This window comes from Mchenga conophoros, linkage group LG14, assembly GCF_057382185.1.
Source record: "Mchenga conophoros isolate Kocher_MC1m ecotype Shallow Benthic linkage group LG14, M_conophoros_male_GT1.1, whole genome shotgun sequence".
In the NCBI taxonomy this organism is placed as follows: Eukaryota; Metazoa; Chordata; class Actinopteri; order Cichliformes; family Cichlidae; genus Mchenga; species Mchenga conophoros.
Window position 1 is genome coordinate 29,278,341 of NC_140539.1, and position 10,801 is coordinate 29,289,141.

The following is a 10,801-nucleotide window of genomic DNA, read 5'->3' on the forward strand; positions in this document are numbered from 1 at the left end:
GTGAGCAAAGCTGCAGGAGCAGCTGGAAGGAGGACCACCAGAAGACCATCATCAGCGACAAACACACACACTTAAAACAAAAAACTTCTACTACACTCAGTATAATGTGGTGGCTAATTAGCGGCATGTGGCTGGGATTCATTCTTATACTTTATATAAATCATTGTTGTGCAGCAGAAGCCCAGGAAAACCAAAACTTTTCCAACTATTATCAGAAAAAAAGAAGAAGAAAAAAGAAAAAACGTCATTTTAGCTTGGCATGACCAGCAAACCAGACTAAGCTCATCTTTAATTAAAAGGATTCTTAATACTTAAGCTTTACATTCAACCAGAGAATAGTATCATGTAAAAAAACAAAAGATTTAAAAGAATTAATAGAAACGATTTCTAAAAGATACAGATGTAAAGGATGTCACCATTTGGTCAGTAAAATCCCATCTTAAAGCATTTCGGCCATCAGTATGTAGGTGTGATAAATGAGGAGAGGATCTGAGAGAGAAACGACATACAGTAGTCTTCATCCTGCATTGTGACTTTAAAATTAACATCAACTCATATTCAGTAAGACTTGATACAAGACCATAAACACATCAGGAAAGTGTGAGGGCATGGATCATGTGAGGATAGGATCTTATACAGTCTATGCTAAAACATGGCACAAGAAACATGACTCCTATACAAACCTCTCCATATACCATATAATGGCAGTGGCCTCAGAGGGTATAAAAAGAAAAAGCAAAGCTCTACCCTAGCTCGACATGTCCAGTTAAAAAAAAGATGGCGACACTGAAAACACTGATCCTAAGGCTTCATAACAAGAGGCTTTAATACAAAACAATAGGTGACATCATGGTGGCTGCGGCCATCTTTTGTAGTTTTCACTCTTAGACTGTTGGCTTACTTGCGGTTCATAGAACTCTCAGTAAAATGGGAGGCAGAGCTATAAGACTCTTGTGAAACCCAGTTTTGGATTTAGGAGACAGAAACAACCCTTTTTTATTTTTAAGATTAGGCTTAAAGTTTCCTTTTTGATATAGCTCATAGTCAGGGGTGGATTAGTTGACCCTCAACCCTTCATTTTCACTCTCTGTGTTTATACAGCACTTTGCATTTGATCATCAGTTATTCTTAATCTCTGCCTTTAATAATAATGGATTGCATTTATATAGCGCTTTTCAAGGCACCCAAAGCTACAGTTGTAGCCACAGCTGCCCTGGGGCAGACTGACAGAAGCGAGGCTGCCATATCGCGCTATCGGCCCCTCTGGCCATCACCAGTAGGCAGTAGGTGAAGTGTCTTGCCCAAGGACACAACGCCCAGGGATTGAACTGGCGACCTACTGGGCTTTCCAACCCCCTGAGCCACGGTCGCCCCAATTGTTGGGATTTTCTTTCTTTTCTTGTTTCTATTATTATTGACTTTACCTTAAACTATAAAGCATCTTGAGCTGCCTGTCGTTGTAATTTGGCACTATATAAATAAAAGTGAATTGAATTGAATAAATATGTGGTGCTTGTTCAGTCTCATAAAAGAGACCAACAACAGCACAAATCCATGAAACATGTATTGTCCTTACAACAAGGTAAAGGTACGGTGGAGGAGGGTGGGGTTGGATGAATGGATCAACCAAGGTGACTATATAGTAATTTCTTGACCAGTGGTTTTTGAGAAAGACTGTCTGTCGTGACCATAATATTCCTTGATTGTGCACCATTTTTTTTTTTTTAGTGTTGTAAGCTCATTTTACCTGCTTTAAAGCCAGACTGTGATCCATGAGTCTAACCAGGTTAGATTGAGGTATCATGAAAATTGTTTTTGAATGTCACTCTACATATAATGTGTTAAATGTGATATTTCAGGAACACCTTGAGGGAATATCATGAAATGCGGCTCACATTTTCACTGTGCCTCAAAGATGAAGTATAAGGTCAAGGGTCAATGTCAATATGACTTAAAAATGTTCTGTACATATATTTCTGGCTTTACAATCTGTACAGTAACAAGCATATTTTATTCTTCAACGGGCAGTGACGGCCGTGCTGGTCCTGTAAAGTCAAAAGCATAAAATCACAGTGAGTATTGGCTTAGTTACAGTCAAAGTGTGGGAGTTCCAGACTCCTGAATGGTGGATAGAGGGGGCATACATAAAGCAAAGGGTCAGGCTGCCCTGATGAAGCAAACCCTGCATCATGTTAGAGAATCCTTTTCAAACATTTTTATTCACAAGGAAAACCTCAAACCTGTTGCATCTAATTTGTGACATTATATTTTATCACCGCAGGCAAATAATAAAAAAACATAAAGATATAATAGGCATTGAGACATAACCAAACAACAGTGAGACAGAAACCAGTTTGCTGTGGCGTGACTAACAGCCAGACCTCAAAGCCGCTCTAATCTGATGGGATTTAACAAAAGAGAAGAGGAAAGGCTCAATCCCTGACTACACACATGCCTTGTGTAGTCTCAAGAGCACACACAGCCCAAAGACTTTCAAGTCCTGGTCCAGATTCAAACCCACAGAGAACCTCAGTCACACAAGTATGCGCACACGCCGCTGCGGTGCTTGTTTACAGAGCCAACACTGTCGCTGTGACATGCAGCTACAGACCTGCAGCCGCAGGCCATCCCATCTCTACCAGAGGAGGATCATCCACGGGTCATGTTTATGAACTGGGAGGAGTGGATGGATGCCAGCATCTTCCATCACTTTCCTCTTCTTTATCTTCGTTGTATCAGTCAGCTGCACACTCTTAAACCGTTTTCGCGGTTCAGCCTGTGATTTGTGGGTATGGTGATGAAATCTTATTGCAATGATAGTGATCAAAGCTTCTGCCCCATCCAGTGAGAAGAAACTGTGATGTAATCAGTCTGACCACCGGGAGATTAATGACCGATAAACGAATGAGGCGGGGCAACGTGACAACAACTAGTAAGGTAGTCAGAGAATTTACATGATTAATAAGGTCTTGTGTGGGAAGTTGACAGAAGAGATTGATACTAGAAGTCAGTGATCTTGAGAACATATAAACAAGCACAATCGACGTGTAGCAGAGGAAATTAGCATTGTGCTGTTGCCCAGGTGTTTTCATTCTACCTGATTACCTCCTGTGTCTACTCAAAGCTTCAATATGAACCTGTTCTTTGCCAAGTTATAGTGTCTCCTTGTTGTCCACCCTACTGTGCGCTCTCTTTGGATTAATATTGCTTGGATTACCTGTATTGCCTTAATTAATGTTTATTTTCTACTTAAGAATTTAGTCTTTTCACCAAATAGTTCTTATAGTGGATCATGTAATTGTTGAAGCTCTTTCTCTAATATTCTAATGTGTTTACCTTGTGATAAAGAGCAGCTTAAGACAAATGTTGTTTGTGCTATATAAATAAAACATGAATTCAATTCAAATTAATTGAGACTGCGCCCTCAGTGATGCCAGTTTCCATCCCAGTTTCAGCTCTAGGAGGACATCCAATGATGAAACATTTTACATCTGGCTTACAAATCAAGGGTTAGTGCTTATGGTAGATCGAGCCCAGCCCTGCACTGAATGATCCAAAGACCTTAGTGTATTTTAAAATGATTTTTCTCCTTCCTCTTCCATCTCAGCATTCCCAATAAACCCCGAATCAATGCTCCTGTGTGGAGATGTATCAGAATCGGCAGCTGCATTTATGGCATTTATCTTATCTCGCATTTGTCTTGGAGTTAAACCTTAAAGTGTAATAGGGATTGAGATATTTTTAATTAACAATGCCATTTTTTGCGTAACAATTGCGTGTGGAGTTTTGATGAAGAGAATTATCCATTATCCTTAAAATTAGCTTGAAAGAAATTTACATTATTCAGTTTAGCCCAAGTTCCTGACACTCGCTAAGAGTTATGGCACAAACACATCTGCATGTCAGTAACAGGTCACAGTCATGGAGCCACTTATTGGCAACAAGACATCAGCCTCAAGTGACAAATGTAGCCCCAACTGTAGCTACATGGCGTATAATTGGATTTCTAGAGGAAGTGATATATACCTGATCTACGCCTGATGGCATCCACGTCTCGAATAAAAAAGTGTTGGGGACTGTTTATCACTGCTGACTGACCTGCCTCTTCATAAAAAAGAGCTCCTATAGCCAAAAACCTCTGTGTCACTTTACATCTATTAAGTATTTCTAAAAAATATACTATTTTGCTACATCAGGAAAAAGAAAAAGTGTCAGACCCACAAAATATTTTTCCCGTGGAAATTCACCAAAACCACCCAAAGAGTCATGCTTTCAGTCTTTTTGCTAATCTGGGCTCGTCTAATGTCTCCTGGATTTATAATTAACAGACAAAGAAGAACACTGTAGTTATTTTGGCAGTAAAGTGAATACTAATATTCCCTGAATTATACTTTAAAGTTAAAAACTGAAATTGAAATTGTGGTTAAAGGAATCACGAAGCCGACGATTCAATCACATAATAGCAGGATTTGGCAACAGGTGTCATCTTTAGTGTACGAGGAGAGGAGCAGTTGCTGAGTTCAGGTCGAGGGTAAGGTCCAGATCAGCCTGTGGAACGCCACATCGCTGCTGGTTTCCTGAACCTCACGCACACATCGTGTAGCCCTTGACCTTTCTATTTTCTTAGCCTCTTTCCAAATGTTCCGGTCTGTGCACCGACCTGTGGGCTGGGAAGCGAGAGTTCATGATAGATCGCTGAAGACACCAAGAGCAGCAAAGCACACCTTGAGCCATCATCAGTATCCTCTGCATGTCCCCACATGAGAGAGAACAGGATGATCTCAGTTGAATTACAAAAAGTAGAACTATACGTGCTAATTGGCACATTTCTTTTTGTCTTCAAGTTGGTTTTTAGTGAGGATTTCAGGGACGAGTCTAGGGTAAAGGTTTTAAGGGGCCCCCGCTCATAATGTCATTCGTACAGCGCAGGTTAGTAAAGCTTTTGGCAGTTGTGCTTTCCTGTAATGAAAACTGATTAAACTTATGTTATCTGTGCACCAGTTTAATATCTTTACTGGCCTATCCTCAGTTTCCAACTGCTCAGCCTGACCCAAAATAGAAAATCTATACAACCAAACTGCACACCTGGTCTCAGGAGATTTGCATGAATGTTGATCTTTGTAATGACGATAACTCAAACTCCATCTCATTTTGTAATGGTCAGTCAGAGTGAACACAGGCTCATTTCATCGGCAGATGTGGTAAACCTCAAGGGTAATAATATTATATGATATGTTATTATAATATGTATTATTTGTTACTCTAATGTAATTTTAAAAAATAGCCTTGTGATAATATCCCTAACAAGTATGATGGATGCCAATTCTCTTAATCTAACATGCATGGAGTGTAGGGATTGCACTGATCTGATGTTTGGATGGAATATGAGGCGAATCCTGAATCACAAAGCCTGCAGTGAGCTGATGATTGGGGCTGATCTATTCCGTACATACTTAGTTGTTGTGTTTTTGTCACTGCAGGTCAGCAGCAGTGCATCGGTTGCTAGCAGGAGAGCTAACACATCAAGGACCCTACAACAAAAAGCCACAACAGTTTGGGGTTATTCCACACTTGCTACACAAGTGAACATTTGTAGAGGTTTTTCTTCTTAACCCCAAGCTTTTCTTGTGAATGACCAAAACTGAAAAGCTGATGTTTTTTCTGCCTGATGTCCCTGATGAGGAACTTCCCTGTCTGTAAATGATGAGCTCAGTAAAGATTTCCACACTGAACTGAAATGACAAAAAGAAAAATAATGAGGTAAATAACCAAAATAGACTTTCTAACGACCAGTCACCTCAGCGCAAAAAGGTTGGAAAATGGATGTATTTATTTATCATGCTCTGTTTTACAAATTAAGAAAGCAATGTTTAACGTAAGCCTGATGTTGCCTTACGCATAAAAGAACCAATTCCTATATGCCTGTGTAGGTTCTTGAGGACATGGTAATAATCACTGTTTAAAATGGTGACAACTGGACTTCTTTAGGTTTGTGACAACTTTTTCCTCACATCAGGTTCAGGTTTAAAACAACTGGTTTAGAGCAACAATTTGAAAAGATGAAACTTTGTGGAAAGAACGAAGGAAAAAAAAAAACCTTTCCAATTTCATTGCTCCTGGTTTAAGGTTAGTGGCGTCTAGACGAAGTCCCGAGAGTCACTGACCCATTATTAATCATGTGGGTTGTCACGTGAGTCAAGGTGTGGAAAAAAGTGTGGGTCATTACCGTAGTGGCCAAGGAGTAAAGCCTTATAACACATTTCTCCACGCCACCAACATGTGAGCTAATTGAGGTCACCAAGACTGTATTTTAGGTGGCTGATAGTTGGTGCTGTGAGCCACCACCTCTGTTCAAGGTTGGTTATTAACAGTGGACATAGATGGCCTTGATTATTTCTCTCTCAAACTTTCTGTCTTCTTGTGAAACGTGAACACTGGCATCCTCTAAAGTGTATCTTCCATGAAATGCAAGTGTACAACTGAGTGGCTCTCCTATGTTGTGTTAGGAATTTGTGGAGTGTTTCTCTTGTGTAAAAAATGGTGCATACTTACTAAAATGCCCAGAAAACACTATATTGCTTAGCTAATGTCTGGGTATTTTTTTCCTTGGGATAACACAGTGTTTGTCCAAGAGTAATATTGAGTCTGGATGACACTGTGATGTTATTCTTGAAGAAAATCCTTCTGCCGTCTTTTAACCGCTTGACACAATTAGTCCCAGTCTCTCCTTCACATTACTTTAACACAGGTAATTCTGGTAATTAAAGTCAATGTCTGGGTATCAAATCAGAAATCTGAAATTGATAAAGCTGGATCAGTGCATCACTGACTTTAGATTCTTAAAATCCTTAGAAATATAAAATACAAGCTGGAAAATGTAATTTTCTGCTTCAGACGTGTCATCTGTTTTATTGGAATAGAAACTGGAAAATGTACAAAGTTTGAAAATAATAAAGGGAAACAAAGGTTAACAAAATTATGCCATAATCTACATAATGGCATAATCAAAACTGACTCTGTAGAATATGTTGTATGATCTTGTAGAGCAGAAATGTGTTTTATATCTGGGGTCATTTGGGCTTTAGGTTTGTAATATTTTGGTATACAGAGGAGTTGATGGTCGATTCAATGGCTGCAACGTGCCCAGGTCCTGCAAAACAGCACGTCTAAGCCACGGCGCCATGTTGTTTTTAAAGAGAAGCGGCTTTCTCTCGGCAACCCTTTCAAACAAGCCATACTTGTTCAGTTAAAAAACAAAACAAAAAGCATTTAACATGATAACTGAGACCTGTAGAGTCTGAGATGTAGGTCTTGTTTTGTTTTCTTTCTCTGAGCATTGCACAGTCTGACCTTGGGGTGAATTTACTGGAAGGTACACTCCTGGGAACATTGTGCCATTGTATTAACACAAACCTGAATGCTCCAGACTAGCAAACTGCCCAAACCTTTTCTTTTATAGAGGCGCTCAAGATCAGGTGCACGTGATTATCAGCACCTGGCTGCTACTGACCCTCTTAATTCCTATGGAAGCAATAAAGGTGTAGATATTTTTAGTCAGTAAGGATGTCACCCTCTGCAACACAATGCCCAACTGCTGTGTGCATAATGTGTGTGTGTGTGTATAATTGCTGTCACCAATTTGTTACAATACGAGAAACGTTTTAAAGTCTTTTCTAAATTCATTCCTATGCGAGTCTTTCCTCCTGGGCCCCTGACCGGTGGACTGTCAAGGGTCCAGGATGATCCAGACCCGTTGTTGCTCAACCTGTGTGTGAAACCGTGACGGGCAGTGTGCGTTCCTCACCACGCTTCAGTGCACATGCTGCTTTCACAACAGCCTCGATGGTCTGTGTACTGGATAAACTGTTTCTGCTTCTTGTTATTATTTGTTGTTAATGGCTGACAGATTTAAAATGGACACAAGTGAAAGTCCAAAATGAAATGCATGTCAAAGTTTGGATTGGTATGAGCGCCTGTTAATGTTACTGTGAGACATTGTGGTACGATCTGTTATTTCTGGGAAAGAAATTAGTGGAAAAAAATTGTAATGTCTCTATCCTCCATCATTTAGTAACACATACGGTATCTTTTGCAGAGGATACATGTATTATGGGTGATTCTTTTCTCTTATTTACATTTAACCCAACAAATCTACAGTTTCAAACCAATGTGTAATTCAAGCAAACCCTCCGTTCCCCTGCGACTGTGTGAAAATGTTTTGGTGTAACACGACAATTTGTTTTGTTATTAACAAAATCAATCCGTTTTTTCAGCGATGAACTTGTCAGCAGAGATGACGGAGGTGCAGACAGCCTGCAATTTATCTGTTTCCTCTGGGTTATTACACAACAGAGCGAAGGGCAGCTAAGGTGTGCATCTAAGGGAAACTTTATACAATGATAGCAGCTGCAGATAAGGAGAGAATCTGTGCAATGACACCGGAACCTGTGGCAATCTTTTATGTGAGAGAAACAACTGTGAGGCCTAATTAGAACAAAACGTTCCATTAATGAAACCTAACTACAGTAAAACAATTAAAATTCCTATAGAGGCCTTCTCTGTGTCTCTCAGACCCAGCATTGAATTTTAATGACCTTTTTGAACTTTATGATATTTTTATTGCCTCCTGTAATGCAACTAGGACATTTTTTTTTTTGTTATAGTCACACAGTGTTCTCCTGCAACCTACATTAGGATCATCACAGTAGTTTTCTGCATGGTTAAAGTCTCACTGAATTATAACGACTATAATGCTAATAAGGGCAATCCTGCATATTACTAATGATCAACCACATTGATACTACACTAAAGGATTATGTTTGACCAATAATTGGCCAAGTAGATTGTTGTAAACCATCATAGTCACAGTGGAAGTCAGCAGCTTGTTTTTTATTTATCTCTTATCTTCATCAAAAGAGAAAGAGACGCAGTTTGAATGTGTTTTTAATGAAAGATATAAGAAGGACTAGTGGAGTTCCCACCCTTTAGGTCCTGGCGTCCACATATGTGGACATCACATTTTGAGTTATTTAGATTAAAATACTCAATTTTGCTCTACATGGGCTTGATATCCACTTACAAGGACATTATACTGCTACTGTTCTATCAAAATTTTAAACCAATATCCTCATATGTGGCTCTTATTTTTCTTAAAAACAAAATAAGGTAAAAGAAAAATCTGGTCATTCTTTGTTTTTACATTCATCGGGCCCCAATATGCCCAAATATCAAAGAGAAATTAAAAATGCATGCTGTGGAAGAGTTCGGGTCTTAGGAGGTTAAACGGAAAATACAAAATGTAATTCTTAGGCTCTAACTCTTAAAGGGTACATCTGAAACAATTAGATCATTAATTAATTAACAGAAATCTACTCAACACGTTTGGCACCAGATCGGTGATTCTGGTGTCTCAAATAGGAATAACTTCTATTTCATTTATAAATAATTTATTAATATTATATTTCTAAACTGCAGAGTGCCTCTTTTCAAAGATTTACCTGCATTTTTTTTAATCGTTTACAGGTTAGGGTTCACAGCTGGGGCATATTAGACCTCTACAGTAATGCTGTGGGACTACATGGCACCATATCAGCTTTAAACTTTTCATTTGTTGTCTTTATTTAAGCGTCGTCCTGTGATCAAAGAATCTCTCATCCAAGAAATGATATGAGTAAGTCTTTGGGTTTAATAGCCTCTCGAAAAGTCTTAATGTTAAAGATATTTTTTAAAGTCACAGATCATTTGCTCTGAATTAACAGCTACGGATAAATATTAATTCACCTTTGAAGAAGTGAAAATTTGAGACCCAGAAATCATCAACAGTGAAATGTTGCGAACTCATCTCCCCGCTTAATAAAGTATCCTATATTTGAGAATTGATTCTCCTTCTTGTCATATCTCGTTATTTTTGACGTGTATATTCTTCACGCCACTTTTATTAAAGTTTATATTTGATTTCAGAGTTTGCTCTCCCTCATCATCATCATCTGGCTGCACCTGCCTCTGTGAGCGCGTTTGAGCTTCACGCAGGTAAACGCACCTTTATTAGCTATTTGTTGAATATTTGGAAGCAAAGGTGAAAAGGCGATCCCCCCACAAAAATCCACTCTGCTCTTATCGATAATGACTGAGGGTTTGTTTAACTCCTGAGTGAATTGAAGGTTTATGAGTAAAATAAAACTGAGGCAATTTAGGGGTTAGGGATAGTTTGTAAAGTGGTGATGTGCGCAGATAAGACAAGTGCATTCTTTTTAAAGGGAGTCTTGTAACAAATTATATTTGCGTACCTTCACTACTTTATATCTTTATATCTTAAATTACAATCATTTGTTATCTTCACGTAAAAAATATAGAGTGTGACTTCTGCATGCTTTGCTCTAGCTCGTCCTCGCGCTGTACCTGGCTGAGTGAGTGCGTCAGAGCTGCATGGTGACCCCCATGGGACGAGCACAGGTGAATATAACTTTATTAGCTATTGTTTTATTGCTTTAAGGTGAAGAGGTAAAGTCAATTGTGATCCCCAAAACGTCATTCTGCGCTTATCGGTATTGACTCAGGGTTTGTCTTACTCCTGAGTGAATTTAAGATTTATAAGTAAAATAAAACGGAGACAATTTAAGGTACATGGATAGTTTTGGAAGGGTTGATGTGCGCAGAAAAGACAAGAGCATGATTTTTAAAAGGAGGCAAATATATTTGCATACTGTCGCTACATTATATCTTAAACTTCATATAAATGTAAAATAAGTTATTGTAGCAACTCTGAAGCTGGAGACACATTTCAGCTATCCATATGACCTCA